The sequence below is a fragment of the Drosophila miranda genome, chromosome XR, assembly GCF_003369915.1.
Source record: "Drosophila miranda strain MSH22 chromosome XR, D.miranda_PacBio2.1, whole genome shotgun sequence".
Taxonomy (NCBI): Eukaryota; Metazoa; Arthropoda; class Insecta; order Diptera; family Drosophilidae; genus Drosophila; species Drosophila miranda.
The window spans coordinates 22,685,802-22,703,592 of record NC_046674.1 but is presented as its reverse complement, the minus strand read 5'-3'; the positions used below and the strand labels follow the sequence as shown (position 1 = coordinate 22,703,592).

General features: G+C 45.5%; 1 protein-coding gene across 1 annotated transcript in view; it reads right to left on the bottom strand.

Annotated features, from left to right (window-relative positions):
• LOC108152148 (palmitoyltransferase app) overlaps positions 1–17,791 on the bottom strand; it is a 63,298-nt gene that overhangs the window by 31,840 nt on the left and 13,667 nt on the right. Inside the window, exon 3 of the mRNA XM_017281264.2 lies at positions 365–394. The gene's annotated coding sequence lies outside the window, so the exon portion shown is untranslated. The remainder of the gene's footprint in view (positions 1–364; positions 395–17,791) is intronic.

Sequence of the window (17,791 nt, the reverse complement as noted above, 5' to 3'; positions counted from 1 at the left end):
AAGCCACTCCCCCCCCCCTCCACTCCCCCTTCCACCATGTCCAACAGAATGTTTGCTGTTTGCTGTTGACGCTTGGTTATGGATTTATGGATTTACGACACTTTTGGTCGTTGCGGTTGTCAGTTTTCGGGCTAAAGTTATACTTTGCCAGTGGCTTACAGTTGGCTGAGGTCAGGGGTCAGGCGACACAAGTCAGGTCTCCCGCTGCTCCCTTTCGACTAATCGCTTCTGCCCTGGGGGGGACAGATTAGATCCCCCCACTCCGTGTGTGACGTGTGTCTCGGCTATGGTTGGGGCTTCCAGCTTGTCGCCATTCGACACGTCTGACAGCCCCGCCATAAATACAAATGGGGATATGGTTTACCTTGTGTCCGCTCGCGGTCTGCTCGCTGAACTGCAAATAGAGACAAAAAGAGAGAGTGAGAGTGAGAGAGAGAGATAAAATGAGTTTCCAAATAATTAATGATCGAAACGTGACGTCAACATGCGAGGATTCTACTACTACTACATACATATGTATGTATTGCATATCATTTATCATGGATATGTGTGTGTGTGTGTGTGTGTGTGTGAAGAATTCCATCCGCGTTTCCGCCCAAATGTTATGCTATTAATTCCGTGGCCCAGGACATGCCCGGAAACGGTGCGCTCTTCACCGACATTAATAATGCAACAGCTGCGGAGCAATACTATTCGTAGTATCCTAAAAACCAATTATTTTCCCATGTACAAACAAAAAAAAAAAATAGAGAAAAAAACTATTAAATTACGTAATCGCTAGGGTGACGGCAATCGAAGGACGTCGCGTCGGCGAATGAGTGTCGATGGTAATTCAAGCAGAAAATGCAATTAAATCAAAAATACATTTATGCGCATCCTGTAAACGGACACATCACCACACACTGGCACTCCCGCACATGCACAATACGCATACAAATATCCACACATAAATATATATGTACGTTTATTTGGATTTCATAAATTTCACGCTTCAATTTTCGCTTCATACCCCGCACTCGTACGAGTGGATGGGTACATGGGCTCGGCAGGGCAGCAGGTAGCAGACAGATCGACTCTGCCAGCAGCTCCGTTCACTCGTTTCTTATCGCTTCTTTCTATTTCTGCACACACCCACACACACACACACACACGCTCGAATTTAGCTTTGCTTCTCTCTCACTCACTCCGCACACCGCAGGCGTCGCATGGACTGCGTTTTCTTCGTTTGCGATCTGCGCATTTAGCATTGCAAAGAAAGAAAAAAAAAAACTGGCAGAGATCTAGCGGAGGGTCTCACTCGTCTGGCACGGAAGGTGCCGTAGCCTTCGTGAGTCGGAATGGCATGGCAATGAGAAGGAAGAACAATAAAGAGGGACAGAAACTATGCAGTAGAGTTGTCTATTATTCCTTCAATTCGCATTTTCTGCTTCTAAGAGCGAGGCTTGGGCGCAAGCGTTGAGAGCGAAGCTTGGGAGCGAGGCTTAAGAGCGGAGCTTAAGAGCGAAGCTTAAGAGCGAAGCTTAAGAGCGAGGCTTGATAGCGAGAACGCCTCGTCTCAGCAGAGTGTGGCGCGGTGATGTTGTTGTCTCTGAGTGATAAAGAGGGCAAGATCGAAAGGGAATTGATGAAGGTGGGCATTGGATGATGCTAAGAGCTATGAGAGGCTGGCACAACAAGAAAAACACAACCGCACAACAAAAACGCAAGAAGACGAGCACCCTGTCCCTGTGCCTCTGACATGGCAATGTTCCTGAGACTACATATAAGAATTAACACCAATATCTTTGCAAATATATTTTATTTATTGTCATTGTATTGTATTTATTGACTAGACTAGATTTTTGTTAAATTTGTATACCCTTATGCCCACAATTTTAAGCAATCTATCGAAAATTGACCCAACAGGATGATTTAAGAGGATCAGATAATTAAACCAAATTCTTCGACTTTGTTGACTCAATTTTTTTAATATTTTGTATTATTTTATTATCACAATTATCGCAATTTATCTGTGACTGTTGAATACGTTTTTCCAACAGTAACAGAAAACAACATAATTTATATCAGTGATATTATATCATAATCAAAAATACAAAATACAATCCTTATTATAATAAAATAAATAAATTCATCGAAAACCGAAAATCTCAATCAGGTATTAATATTTTCAACAGAATCGTTATATTAAAATACTCTCTGGTATTCTCCGCAATTTGATAAATAAATAAAATTAAAGTTTGGGTTCCAGCACGGGGTATCTTATGGTCTTATGGTGATATTTGGAGCTATTGAATTCTCACTTGAATCCGTTTTCCCGCCAGGCTCTATTAATGCAAAAACAAGAAATCACAGCAAATTCAATGAACCCGAAATGGAATCGAATTTCGAGCACAGCCAAAGAGAGGGAGAGAAGGACTCGGCTCTGCAGCAGGAAAGGACAAGAGCAGACCGAACTCTTGCCGCACACTGCCCAGACATTATGCCATGTGTCCCTGTACTGTGTGCTGTATGTCCTGTGTGTCCTGTGTGTCCTGTATGTCCTGAATGCTGTATTTGTTTGTCTGTATCTTTTATTTGTGCAACGTCATGGTTACTCATCCATGCCCGACGGCCTGTCGGTGACGGGCAGCAGTCATAAGCCGCCACCCCACCAGCCCCACAGCCCCACCAGCCCCACTACTCCACAGTGTGCCAGCCATTCAGCCGTCGCCATTCATTCACTCATTCACTCACTCACTCTCCGCACATGTTTACAGCGAAAATATTTACATTGCTGGCACATAAAAACTGCATAAATGTGATTATATTTTCATTGGCTTTTATGCCTCGTAAACTCTGTCCATGCCACGTTCCGGTCAAAGGGAACGGTGGGGAGGGGTGGAGGGGTGTTGGGGGCAGGGGCGGAGCGCAGTAGCCATGTAATTCGATTGCGATTTCAATTAGCGTAAAATGCACAGCAAAATTACGAACAGGACTGGGCAGGACATCCCCATAAAAGCCCATGCCATACGTTACGAAAATAGGGAACATAGAGATCCGAAAAGTAGGCAACATCCAGTGCCCAGTCCTGCCCTGCCCTGCCCCTGCCCCTGCCCCGCCCGACAATGTGTCATCTCCATGCTATGCGATGCCGCACTCTGATGTGGCATAGAAAGTTAAGCATCGTCCGGCCACAGAGTGCTATTCAATTAATAGCCAACTATCGATCAACTCTCGGGGCTGGTCGGGAAATTGTTTGTCAGCTTACAGAATCGGATATCAGGATATCAGGATATCGGGATGTCGGGATATCGGGATGTCAGGCATCTCCCTGACAGGGAAAGCGCTCTCTCTGTCTTTTGGCTAATAAACCAGTAATTAAGCACTTCCGCGAGCAAATTGGAATTTAATTGAAGAGCATAGAGCGCTCTCCCGCCTTGGTTTTGGAGTTTGCAAACACAATGGCGTCCCCAACTCCGTTCCGTTCTCTAATTGCCATTTAATTGACTGGCGGAAACTTTCGCCGAGACATTTGTTTATAAACCGCACACACACAGGAAGCTGGAGGAGGGACTCAGACGAGACGGTAGCACAATACAAGCACTTATAAGATCATTACGAATTGATGCTCCAGCCAGGCACCAGCCAAACCACCCACCATGTTGCAGGGTGGCAGGAAGGCAGCCAGCTCAGTCGCGCTTACGGCACCCAAGGAGCCAACAGGACGCCATCTAGCACTTCAGTGAAAATCCGCCATGGTAAATGTTATCTCTGCAAACATTTGACAATCAAAAATGCTCAAGCCATTGTTTAAAATAAAAATCGAGCAGCAGCCAGGGGAGGAGGAGGAGGAGGAGCAGCGGCAGAAGGATAGCCCCGAACAGTGGTCATACATATGGCATCCTGGCGGCTACAATTCCCTTCGATGGCGACTCTGAGCTGAATAAAAACAGTTTTATGAACTTGTTTGCGAGGCAGAGACTCAGGCGAACAATGGGGCAAGAATTTACTCGATTTGCCATCAGTTTAATGGCGCACCCACTGTGCAACGTCGTCTCGAAATGACTGTGGATGTCACCAGCACCGCCGCCACCTCCACCTCCACCTCCTTGGAGGACAATGGCAGGCGACACAGCACGGGAATGGGAATGGGAATGGGAATGGTAGAGACAACAAATGGCACAGCAGCAGCAGTCGATGGCATCCTCGAGGCGGCTCCTTCAGTCGAGGCGAGGTTAAGTTGACAAGAGAATGAGATTGCATTCTGCCATTCAGTCGCTGTCGCTGTCTCTGCCGCTGTCTCTGTCTCTGCCGCTGCCGCTGTCTCTGCTGCCCGAGTTCAATTCATTTCCACTTGAGCAAATGCACGTCTTCTAGATGTCGCTACTTTTGGCCATAGCCAAAGGATACGCCTGCTATCCTAGCTGCAAGTAGCTGCAAAATGCCGCCCCGGGGGTGCGCCCGCCCGCACAACTGGGAATCGAGTCGAGTCGAGGAGCTCCTGCTGCTGCTCCTCCTGTCGAATGTTTCGCCTTGAAAGCGTTCAGCTCTCATCCCTGCTTGTTTGTTCAAGATTTGGCTGCTGTGTGTGTGTGTTGCAGCATCATCAAATTTCGGCTGGGGCAGGCACAAGTGGTGGCAGGGGGGGGGGGGGGCAAGGGTAGCGGCAAGGGTCCTCAAGGATTGTCACCCTGCTGTTGACACTGTTGACATTTTACAGTAATGAAAGTGATTATTGTCAAGGGTCGTCGACAAGCAGTTCCCGACGAGAGTCCTTTTTACCCACAACTACTACCAGAACAGTCTCTGTCCGGCCATCCGGCACTCTCTCTATGGCACTATCCCATTATTTCGGCTAACCACGTTTCCAATTTGCAAAATGCTCTTATACGGCGACGACGATGAGGACGAGGACGATGAGGACGACGACGAGGACTAATCATACAATCAGACGCCTGCGATGCGGAGACAATCCCGCGAGTAGGAGAGGCAAGGCTGTCTGTCGGGTTTCATTTGAAAAATGCTCTCATCTTGCTCCGTATGCACTTCACCTGGCAGGTGGCAGGTGGCAGGGGCCAGGGGCCAGGGGCACGTGGCACGTGGCAGAGAGCGAGAGAGAGAGAGAGAGAGACTGTCATTTGGTCGTGCCAAAATCGTAAAGGCTGAAATTTAGGTTAATTGATAATTGATAAAAGCGCTGCCTGTCTCCTCCTCCCCCTCCCCTCTGTGTGTGTGTGTGTGTGTGCCTGATTCGACTTAAACTTTGGCCCATGAATATTTAAGAGGAGGCATGCCACTCACTGCAGCTGCAACTGCAACTGCAACAGCAACTGCACGGCGGGGCAATGAAAATTAGCAAAGCCCTGCCTGCAATCGAAGTTTCAAGTGGAGGCGGTATGGGGAATGAGGTCACAACAGTTGACCCATAAACGTCCCCCAGCCGCCATTTTGGACCCTCAAATGAACACGCAAAGGCCACGCACACAAATCATTTATAATGCACACACGACGGCACACAGAGAGAGAGAGACAGAGAGAGAGAGAGAGAGAGAGAGGCAGAGACGTCTCCCCTGCAGTGACTGGCAATTTAATTGATGCAACTATTTAAGGCTCTGCTCTGACACCGAGGGAATCGGTTCTCCGCAACTCAATGCCATTATCCATCATTTTGTAAATGCCTCAAGTCAAAATAGTCGTGTACATTGCGGAAATGTCTGTGGCAAGGAGTCTCCCACACACGCACGCAGGCACGCAGGCTTAGAGACACACAGACTCCGATGCTCGACAATGTGTCCTTATTTGTGGTTTAAGGCTTTACAGACAGGGAGGAAAGGGAGGGAGGTAGGCTCTGTTAAGACCTCCTCCGGGCATTGATGGGAGATTTGAGCTCAAGAAATTGAATGGAATTAATAATAGATTTCAGTTCACTTCAACTTCCGCTTAATGACCTTTCTATTTAGTGGCATTTGTCTTTCGGATTGTGGCAGTGTCAGTGGCAACAATTTAACAACGACTACAAAATACATACATTTCAAGTGCTTCATTTGTGCAGCCAGAGACGCTCCTGTGGCATAAATTTCGATAGCATTTCGATAGAATATTTCTGGCACATTTCTGGCTCTCTGATGAAAATTATATCCAAAATCTACAACGAAAATCGCTTCTCGTAGTTCCTAAGTTCTTTCCACTCGTGACTGCTGCAGTCTTTGTACGAAATTCCGATTACGAATGCGAATTCTGTCAGGCTGCGGCAGTCGTCACCACATCTGCTCTCTTTCGAGGACCATCCGTCTGTCAGCCTGCCTGCAAACGTCTCTGAGAGCTGAGAGAGAGCTCGTGCGGATGGTCCTCACCACAGCGGACGACGTTGCCTTATCACTAAATTGATCTTCGTGTTTGCTTTGTCTCTCCTGCTTCGCTCTCTGAGGAGGAGGCCTGAAAGAGAGTTCTCAATCGCTGATCTGCCTGCCAGCAATCGTTAGATTCGTTAACCCCATGAAACACTCTAGTAATCGCTTAAGCATGGATCCGATTCCGATCTGATTGTTAATATTGAGAGTTTTTCTCTGTTTCTGAATTTCTAGGCGGAGCATTGGGTAAAATATCTACAGACATAGGAGTACTACACGAGTTTCTCGTTATAAATATGGTATAATATCCTTTATCTCTTTTGATATTATTCAGGATCAGGAATAAATCAATGTGAAGTGGAGACAAATTAGCGCAAATTTATTCGAAAGATTCCCATGCAAATACTATCATTCGACGGAAGCTTACACTATAATTAATAATTAATTCATACTAAATAAAGCAATGGATTTAAAAAAAAGAAGCACTCCTAATTACATACATACTCCTACATAAATGTATTAAATATTCCGTTTTTATATACAAATATATACATAAATAAATGTATTAAAAGGTCTTTTTAGTACGGCCCATATTTAATCAAAAAAAGAAACACTGTAAAAAATATTATAATAACAATATATATATAACATTTATAGCTTATTAAACATGTTAATTTTATTTAGTTAAAATATTCAAATATATTTTATTTAAATATTAAAATATATTTCATTGAAATATAAAAATATATTTAAATTAAATATTAAAATATATATTTTATTTAAATATTAAAATATATATAAATAGAAGCTAGTTAATTTAAATATTAAAATATATTTCATTTAAATATAAAAATCTATTTCATTTAAATATTAATTTAATTTAAAAGTTTTTTAATTTAAATATTAAAATATATTTCCTTTAAATATTTTCATATTACTGTCGAAATCCACTGCCTAAGGATCTCTCCAGGGATTGCATCTGCATTGAATCATAATATCAGAAGGTTCTCCCACAAATGCAGTCTTTAGGGAGAGTATTCATTAGATCTAGTGTGCAGTCCCGATTCACGATCTATGATCCCCAATCGTTCGCCCCGAATAGCTCTCAGTGTACTCGTCTGCGGTACAAATGCACTGGAAAGTGTCTCTCGTGCTGAGCTCCGACCCGAACGTATGTTTTGCCTGGCAGAATGTGGTTGTGGCTGGGGATGGGGATGGGGATGGGAATGTCCGTCCAGGAGTACGTCAGGACGTGCTACACATAAACTGCATTAGGCGTCAGCAGTTGGCTGACAGTCGGATGAGCCGCCCCCGAAGCGTTTGTCCAGCAATCAGCAGCAACGTGGCTAATGGCCGGGCTTTCAAATGTTATACGTTGTGTCCTCCGTCCGTGTGTCGGCTCGGAATGCGGATCTCAACAGAGTTGGCTTTTAAAACAATCGAGTGACGACACGGAAAATTAGTTTACGCAACCACTGCCAAGAGGCCAGAGGGCGGCCAGAGGGACTCTGGCCAATAAGGAAGCGCATTCAGGCGAAGGAGAAGCCGAAGGAGACGAAGGAGAAGCTGTTCTAAGTCAACTCGATGCCAGTCAATCAGGCGGAAGGCACGAGGCACAAGGCACGAGGCACAAGGCAGAAGGAGCAGTCGAAGGAAGGACCAAAGCCGTGCCACTAAAACTTTGCCAGCTCACGTGTGTGGGTGTTGGCAGGACTCTGTGCTGTGCTCTGCTCTGCTCTGCTCTGTGCTCTACTCTGTGCTCTGCTGGTGTGGCAGGGGACAGTGCCAAGAAAGTGGCAACTTCTGACGGGGCAGCTGCTGCTCCAATTGTTGGCACTAACTTGCCATCGCTCGTTGTTTGCCCCCTGCCCCCGTGCCCCTTGCCCCGTGCGCCATTCAAGTGGATTTGCTTTATATTTTCACTCGTTTTTTTCCACTTTTCCTTTGCAACAAAATTGTTTTTCTTAGCTGTTGCTGCCGCCCCAACACGCACTTGCAACTTGCACCGCCCCACCCCCACCCCCTCCGTCGTGCCCCCTGCAAAAGTCACTTAATTGAGTGCAAAGCTGAGGAGATGCACTGCGCGGATTTAACTTTGCGAAACTTGAATTGATTCAAAACTTTCTTTGTTCGCCGAGAGCGCATAATGGCCAAAGGGAGGGAGGGGGACTCATGGAGGATTAAGCCAACGAGCCCTGCTATTGACAGACTTCTCTCTCTCCTTTTAGCCAAGTTGATTAATGTCCGGGCCACTGCGCAAATTATGAAAGGAGGGACGCAACGACAGAGCGCGACAGAGAGCCATAGAACGAGGGCCAGAACCTGGTCCAGTATCAGGAACTGAATCAGAGCCAGAGCCAGAATCAGAGCCAGAGCCAGAGCCAGACCAAGTTGCCATTTCATTGTGCTTACATATTTTTTAATGGCTGACTAATTAGCAAACTGCCAGCGCATTTAGCCAGTCTCCACCGGATAAATGTCTCACTCTGGCCCAACCCCGCACCCCTACGGCTCTACGGCACTACGGCACTACGGCGTACACGTAAGCAGCGCCAGCAGCCGACTCTCGGCAGAGAACAGAGAGTTAAGCGATATTTCAGGGCGACAGCCGCACGGGCCGACTTTGGAATTTATGGTTATTTGGCACACACACACACACACACACACACACACATGCACTCTGGCATTGTGTGTGTGCACTGACAACCGAAAAAATATATCGATGTACAAATTAAACTGCAACTGGAACGAACGAGCGGCTGGAAGGAGTGGAAGCGGGACTGGAAGCAGGACTGAAGCGAGTCACGGCTTGGATCTGCGGCTGAAAAGGAGCTGCCGAGTGCAGGCCACAAAATAAACTCGAAATAGAACCAAGACTAAAAGATACCCTTTCTCTATCTCTCTCTCTACAGGCAAGTGGTTCCCCTTAAAGGCTGCCGGAGAGTCCGAAAACAACATGCATGTCGTGTGCATGACTACCAGATCCAAACAGCCAGCCAGGCGGAAGGAAAAACTCACAGAGAAGCCGAGAAGGACGAGGCAGGGGGCAGATCGTGTGGCATTTAATTTTCCTCTATAAATTTCTTCAGCTGCAAATCGAAATGAACTTCCTCCGACTCGCATTCGTGGCAAAAGCAAAAGCAAAAGCAAAAGCATTTTGTGGTCAACTTCATGGCGGTTCCTGGCAGGGGCGAAGGGCAGGGGTGCTGGGCTGCTGGGCTGCTGGGGCACAGCAAATTGGTCTCCCCAGCCACTGGCCATTGAAATTGGAATTGCCAGTCGATGGCTAATCAAATGGGGGTCGGGGGGTAGCTGTGTATCGAGTGGATTATGGCCAAGTGCTGGCCGAGAGCTTCACTCATTAACAGTTTCTCTGACACGCTAAAGGAGCTCCTTGTGGACAGGTCCAGCCATAAATTAGAGGACAAAGAAATGGCCAGCAGCAGCATCTGTTACACAGATACAGATACAGATACAAGATACAAAAGCCACTTAAAGCTAATCAACTTGACTAAATTATTTCATCGTTTTCAACCCCGAATCGCCACTCCATCGCATTCCAGAACTTAATTAATTATGACGTCCCGATGATGCCTCTCCTCTTTGTCCACAAATTCTCTGGCCCCGCCCACTTTGCTCTCAAGGTAAATACAATTCTTAAAAAACATTGCATCCCATTATGCAGGATGGGGCTGCCTGCAGCACAACATAAATGTCCTTGTTGCGGTCGGCGGTCAGCATCGGAAACTTTTTGCACGAACGAAATGGGGGGGGGGGGGGGGGGGGGGGGGGCAAGGCACGGTGTGGCACGGCACGGCACGGCACTACGGGGCAGGTCATTGCAGGCACTTGGCTGTAAATCACAGCGGACACTGCAGCAGCCCCAGAAATTGGCCAGGGCCTGGCTTTGCCGCCTTTGCTGCCTTGGCCAAAGGCAATACCCCTCCCCCCCCCCCCCCCCCCCCCCCCCCCCCCCCCCCCCCCCCCCACCAGCCTGCGGCAGCAATTTCCTGGCCAAGGTTAAAGTTATAAATTATGGCTCTTCTCCTCGCCTCTGGGCTGCTTTGCCCCCTCCACCCTCAGGAGGAGTCTTATCTGCATGACTTGGTTATTGGTAACAAAAGTTGCGTTAATAAAATCTGGTTAAAACACGTAAAAGTCATTGGCCTCCCCTACCCCTCCCCCACCACCCCCTCCCCACATGGCACCCAAGGCACCAACTGTTCAAACATTTTCTTGGCTTATTCTGCACTTACGCCGTGGGCCTCCCCCTCCCCCCCCCATCACCCACATCTCCTTTTCGGTAGGCTGGCAAAATCAAGTTTCCAAAAGTATCTTAAATCTGCATGTAAACTCAATGTGCGTTGGTTAGCCGCAGTGCCTACCGCCTACAGACACCCAAGAAAAGGGCGGGGCGGGGTCAAAGGCAGGGGCGGGGGCAGGGCAGAGGCAGGGGCAGAGGCAGGGGCAGGGGCAGGGGCAGGGCAGAGGCAGGATCAGGAGCAGAGGCAGGGGCAGGGACGAGGGCAGGTTGGCAAAGTTTTTGGGGAAATTGAGCAATAAAGTTTTCGCGTCTCCATCCCAGGCCCCTCCCCCCCCCCTCCCCCACCCCGAACACACATGGCAGGGGATGCCGCTGTTACACGATACTTTTTCATCGTCGGTAAATGCTGGGTTTCAAGCGGAAACCCAACCATAAAATAAGTCTAATTGGTTTTCAATTACCTTTAAGGGAAATAATACTCCATTTCCTCCTTTTCTATAATATATTTAAATATATTTCGTATTTAAGGAGTCCCCTTTCTTGTCGATTATTCGTCAAGATTTTGGTTTACGTCAAAAAGATTAAAATATATTCGAAATCGCTTCAATTCCTTGGTGAAAATCGGTTAAGCGATGCTTTTCTGGCCGTCGGTAAATGTTGCGATTAATATGGAAATTCTCGGTGAAGGGAAATCTTGAATTTCTTTCACAAATATTTAAGGCTTTTTGCACAGGCTCTTCTAGCACTGCGCTAAGGACACGTTCCTTTCGATCTGAATCGCGTCGGTTGAATGCCGTTCGAGTTGCTCGAAGCCCCCCCCTCGTCGTGGAAGTGTGGGGCGGAAAAGTTCTAGTCTGAGCAGCAGCCTAAGGAGGCATGACTGTTTGTTTCATTCATGGGCAGGGCGGCGACAGGAGGGGTAGCGGTGGGGTGGCACCACTCAGCGCCAGATGCGTGTGTTCCCTTAGCCAAGGGGGGGGCCAGGGGTAGCGGGGAAAATAATGAAAGAAATATGCAAATATTGCGGTTTAATTAAGTTTCGTCTGAAGTGATTTTAATTGTGGGACCACCTGGCGTATGAGCGATGCTTCTCGATGGCCCCTTGCCCCGGCCCTTGCTCTACAGAAGCGATGACGATAATGGAATGCCAAAGTCAATTATCAGAATGGCCCGATAAACTGTTGAAAATGGCGCATACGTTGCGTGCAACACTGCACCCACACACACACACCCACACGCACACACGCAATGGACAGGCCATAAATTATTCAACAACAAAATACTTAACAAGCCATTCGCTGGCATGAAGCAAACAACAGCAAGACACTCGTCGGCAGCCTCTGAGAAGCGCCTCAGCGGCTGAACGACGCCACTTGGAAAACTCACAACCTAATTTCCATCAGAGTGAAAAGTGCTGCTGCCTCGAGAGCTGCCTGCATTCAAACGGAGGCAAAAGTAATTTCGCTCATTTAATAAGACACAAAAAAGCGCAGGACTGACTGACTGACAAACAGAAGGAGGGATTGAGACGGAGGCGGTGGCGGTGGCAAGTCGACAACAGAGGCGGCATCAAGGGCGACAGATGATGATGAAAATTGCTCTGCTCCACTGAGCTGCGGAGCTGGGGAGCTGCTGGGTGTAAAGTGTAAGTGTAACCACAAAATGGCAAATGCCAGACGCCAGTGGTACGTGAGAGAGCGACGCGTCGCTTCGGAGGAAATTAAATTGAAATGAGACGCGTTGCCGCGTGCGGAAACGAATGCAAAGGCGAGCAGCAAAGGAAAGCGACATGGAAGGCGAGGAGCCGCGCGCTCTACAAGTTGTTAAGACTATGGCAACAAACAACGGGGCATGCAGGCGCCACAAGAAGCACCAGAAGCAGCAACAGAAGCAGCAGCAAGAGTGGAGAATAACAAGCCACAGTAGGGCGCTGGCAGGCAGGCAGCAGGCAGGCAGGCAGCCCAAAAGGAATTAAAAATGGAGCAGCCCGGCAGGCGGAAATTAAGTTTTTCCCCGCGACCCAGGCAGGATGCAAGGCCAGCAAGGAAATATGCTAAATAAACGCGAGTGCATGCATACAATTACAGGCGCAGAGCGGAGAAGAGCATACGAACGGACCACGGACCACGGCCCACGGACTACGGGGGAGTAAGCCGGGGCTTAAATACTTTGGGCCGAAAGAGTGGTCGCGCATAAGCAGGGAGCACCACACACGGTGCCCCTGGATGTTGCACCGTTTTCCTCGTTGAGCGGCTTTTTTTTATTTTATGGCAAAATCAAGAGCTGCGTATACGAAACGGTGTTTAGGTTTCTTCTCAAAGAAAATAAATAAACGCGGAGTCCTTGATGGAATGAATATAAAATATATGCAATATAAATGAATATAGAATGGGAAAAGCCTAGATAGGGTAGTGTCTGCTTTTCATTATTATTCCCTGGATTAATGTTGATTATACGTTTATTGAGCGTTGATTTAAGAACTATAAACGTTGGGTCATTTGATATTAGAGGGATCCTAAGCATTCATATTTTTATTTTAGAAAAAAAAAAAAATACAAAAGTTTACAAAAAAAAATTAAATTAAAAAAAATACACTGAATTTCTTATCTTTATTTTTTTTATTTATTATCTTATTTTTATTATTATTATTTTTTTTTTTTTATTGAAAGTATATATATATTTAATAATACATACTTTTGATTGCTATTACTTTTTTTTGTTATTATTGTATTTCTATTTTATTTCTTTTCTTTTATTATTTTATTTTTTGCTTTTATTAAATTTTTTTTTTTTTTAATATTTTATTTTTATTATTTTATTTTTATTATTTTATTTTTATTATTTTATGTTTATTATTTTATATTTTTTAATATTTTATTTGTATTATTATTTTTTTAAATATTTTATTTTTTATTTTATTTTTATTACTTTATTTGTATTTCTTTTTTTGTATTCTTTTATTTTTATTTTTTTATTACTTTTTTATTATTTTATTTGTATTTAATTATAATAATAATAAAAAATAAAATTAATAATTACAAAACACTTTTTTAATTATTTGCAAATTTTAAAAAGAATTACAAAAAATGAATTTATTTATAAAAATTCATATATTTGTGATAAGAGTTGATCCTGTATCAGAATGGCCCATTGGTCCCTGCGCTTTTTTTGCGAATTTAATCACTTTTTCCCCGTTTCCATCCGAATTGAAGGTCCTATAGACTGTCTCCTAGCTTCACTGTACCCTCGCAGAATATGCCATTGTGTGATGACTTCTTTAGATCCGCCCTCCCTTGAGGGTTCTACAGCTACATAAAGCCCCTACATTTCCTCCCCTGAATTCAGGAGTTAACTGCCAGCTAAATGAGTAAATAAATAGGATTCCATTCCGTTGAGATCCTTTATATGCACACCCGTTACGGCCCTTCTATCTTCAAAATCTCTCGAGCGTATCTCTGTATCTCTGAGATTTGTGCAATCAAGATGTCTGCCGTTTCTGCTACCGTGGCAAATCCTCTTATAGATTTTCCAATCGGTCGCCTGGGCGACTCCTGCAGAGGACTTAATGTGGAACGAAGTTGTGCATTTTTATGTCCCATCCATCCGTCCATCCGTCCGTCCGTCCGTTCGTCCGACCGTGCTTCCGTCCCCTGGGAACGTTTAACAGGCAACAGCACGTGAAGTGAAATGAAATGAAACGAAACAAGTGCATTATTTGCATTAAATTATGCATGCAACGGAGGTGACGCAACGAGTGGGGCAGAGGGAGTGGGAGTGAAAAGTGTCAGCAGCCGCGCGCATTCACACGCAAATGGAAGTGGCGCCGCGCGGCGGCGGCGGAGGGGGTGGGGGGAGGTGGAGGAGGGTGGCACAAACAATGCGAAAATAAAAAGCGGATCGCGCGAACAAGTGCGGGCCCTCCAGACCGCGGAGAGGCCTCAAAGGGGGCCCTCGACTTGTGGGCCGCCCAGAGTTCTGTGCAACTTAAATTGAAGCTGCGGCTGTGGCGGTGGCAAGGCCGACGGAAATACAGAGGCCCACGGACAGGTGCGAGGAGGCCAGCAAGTGGCGGAAATTAAATAGAAATATCTTTGGCAAAGGCGAAATTTAAGCAAGTAAAGAGTTTCCCACTCCCCCTCCCGCCACCCCAAATAAAAAGTGGAATAGGCAGACTCTTGACTCACGAATCTTCGCTCTTTTCAATCAGTTCGAATAGATCTCTCGCCTCAATTAGGGGCAATTTCTCAGTGTCCATATATTCTCGAGTGTAGCCCAAGGAATTATCGCTAGAGCAATCGGCCAAGTGTCGAAGATAAGTACCCGTCTATCCGTCTACCCGCCAAGTGTGACGCAAAACGAAATGGAACTTTATTGCTCCGATAACTAGGGTGCCCACAGATTTCAAAAGTGAACCATTTCGATGATTGTTTAACCGCCAGTTGAACTTATTTGTACTTACAAGTACAGGAAAAACGGTACGTGAGTATCGATCCATCGCTTGGGATAGTCTAGGGTATGAGAGGAAGAGACATCGATGGCCTTTGATGACTTGACGGCAGCCACGTATTCGGCGGCCGCCAGGATCAGCTGCTTGAAGGCCTCAATGACAAGGCCCTAGAACACCAGCCACTAATTTTCTCGAAGGGACAAGACGTATATTGTGTGAACACTAAGCCCGTAACCCGAAACAGGTAATTCATTCACTGTTAAGAACATTTTGTTATTAAAGCCTAAATCTTCAATTAATTTAAGGAGCCACAACAAAATAAGAATTATTCGTATCGTTTGATGATTAGACGCGGCCGAGACAACATCATTTCACGATGTAGTGAAAACAGAGGGGAAACGACTAAGATTCTTGCGATAGAATCAACAGAAGCTGCGTGCGGAAGAATATACTAGAATATTCACTGGCGGGATGCTGTGTCGAGCAACGCTGACACTGCCGAAATTGGTAACCTAAGAGTTTTATAATTTATATTTTATATTTGTATATTTATATATTTTATAATTTTATATTTTAAATTTTTCATTTTATTTGTATATATTTTTTATTTTATATTTATATATTTATATATTTTATATTTATATATTTTTTATTTTTATATTTTTTATTTTATATTTATATATTTTTTATTTTATATTTATATATTTTTTATTTTATATTTATATGTTTTATATGTTTTATATTTATATATTTATATATTTTATAATTTTATTTTTTATTTTTTATTTTTCATTTTATATTTTTATTTTTTTATTTATTTTTTATATTGGTGTCGATCGATTTTTCCTTTATTAAACCAGCATTTAACTGCCCGAAAAGGGTTTTACATCTATTTCTTGGTTCAGTTTCGGGCTGGAAATTAAGAAAATGTGCCCCCCATACGACAGTTTGGGATCCCAAAGCCCCGTCCAAGCCACATGTCAGACACAGACACAAAACACAAAACACAAACAAAAATGTCAAAATGTAATGCTTTGAATAGTGTTTCGGATGCATGTACCGCTTGTCACACGCTTTTCCAGCTCCATTTCCAGCTCCATTTCCATCTCCATCTCCCCCGTTGCCATCTCTCCTGCTCAATTTCCATGACCATAAAATTAGTGCTGTTTCCCGCACAGGAAAGCATTTCCTTCTGGTCGGTCCATGGTGCATGGCATATGTTTACACAGTGAGCATTCAGCATATTGCTGGGCAGTGCTGCTGCTGCTGGTGGTGGTCTCTAAGCTGTTGCTCCTGCTGACCACTCTTCCCTGGGGAGGAAGCAGAAAAGAGCCCCAACAAAGGGGGGGGTCTGGCACATGCACTATGCCATAAAATGCCATGTCCGGAGAAGAGCAACAAATGACCCTTTCCTTGCCATAACATCTCAGCATCGTATCCCACCAGTCCATCCAGCATCCCACCCCCACCAGCAGCCCCACCCCCACCCCCACCAGCAGCCCCACCCCCACCAGCATCCCCTGCCCTCCTGATTCCTGTTTTGCATAGTCAACTGAATTTGATGGCATTTTCGCACAGCTTAAAACAATTTGCCATAATGCTTTTACTGCGTAACCATCGCAACGATGTCGTGATGTCATCCGCCAGCGCCAGCGCCAGGGGCAAAGGCCACTAAAGATGCCCTGGCCAGGGCTAAGGACATGCCATAGACGACAGATAGATAGATAGATAGAGATATAATACCCGCTATTTTGAGCAGACTTTTCCCACAAACTTGATCTGCATTGAAGTGCACTCAAAGACTCGTGGCTCTGCCCTTAAAAGGGTTCAAAGGCCAGGTGTTCAAGGAGTCCTTTTCGGCTATTATCCAATTATTTGGGATGGTTCTTTATTGGAAGAAGTAGCACGTGTGGATTACAAGAAGAATGATAGCTATTCGTAGCACAGGGCCATTATGTATGGGGTATGCTCACATCAGGGGTATTCTCTGTATAGATATTAGAAGTACTATCTGATCCCATACTTTATCTCGAGCATAAACGATGCTATGCCTGGATATCTATGGCACGACTTCCCATTGCATAAACGACACAATATTCGGAGATAGTTCTTAGGATATTCCCATCTAGATGGAATCCCCAGAGCAGTTACTGTGGATCGTAAATCGTGTGTGTATCTATCGTATACACGATATCCTGAAATCTGTTTAAAAGGTTCTCCCCTGCCCTGCCCTGCCCTGCCCTGCCCTCTCCTCCAATCTCGTCCTGCATGAAGACCTACTGCAAATTGAAACGGAAAACGGGAATGAAACGGCGGTGGCGGTGGCGGTGGCGGTGGCGGCAGAGTAAATGCTCGTAAAATAAAGTAAAATGGCTTTCTCTTGCTTTCTTGACGGCCACTGAAAATGCATTTCCGATACCCATGTGTGTCTGTGTGTGTGCCTGTGTGTGTGTGGATACATTAGGTAACGTGTGTGTGTGTGTGTGTGTGTCTGTGTGTGGGGGCGTGACTGCTGCAACATGCAACGCTAAAAGCCATGACCGTGCTGCACGCAATCATCGCATCGCGCGGCGTTCACGCCAAATCTGGCGCTGCCTCTTGCTTAAGAGTTGAAAGGTTCTGCCCCTCAGAGGCACGCATCTGAGGGCAGGGCATCCCCCCCCCAGCCATCCAGCCAGAAATAATAATAATAATAACGAGTCCTATGGCCCGTTTGTTAGTTTGGCTGTTTGCCGACGACTTTCGCAACTT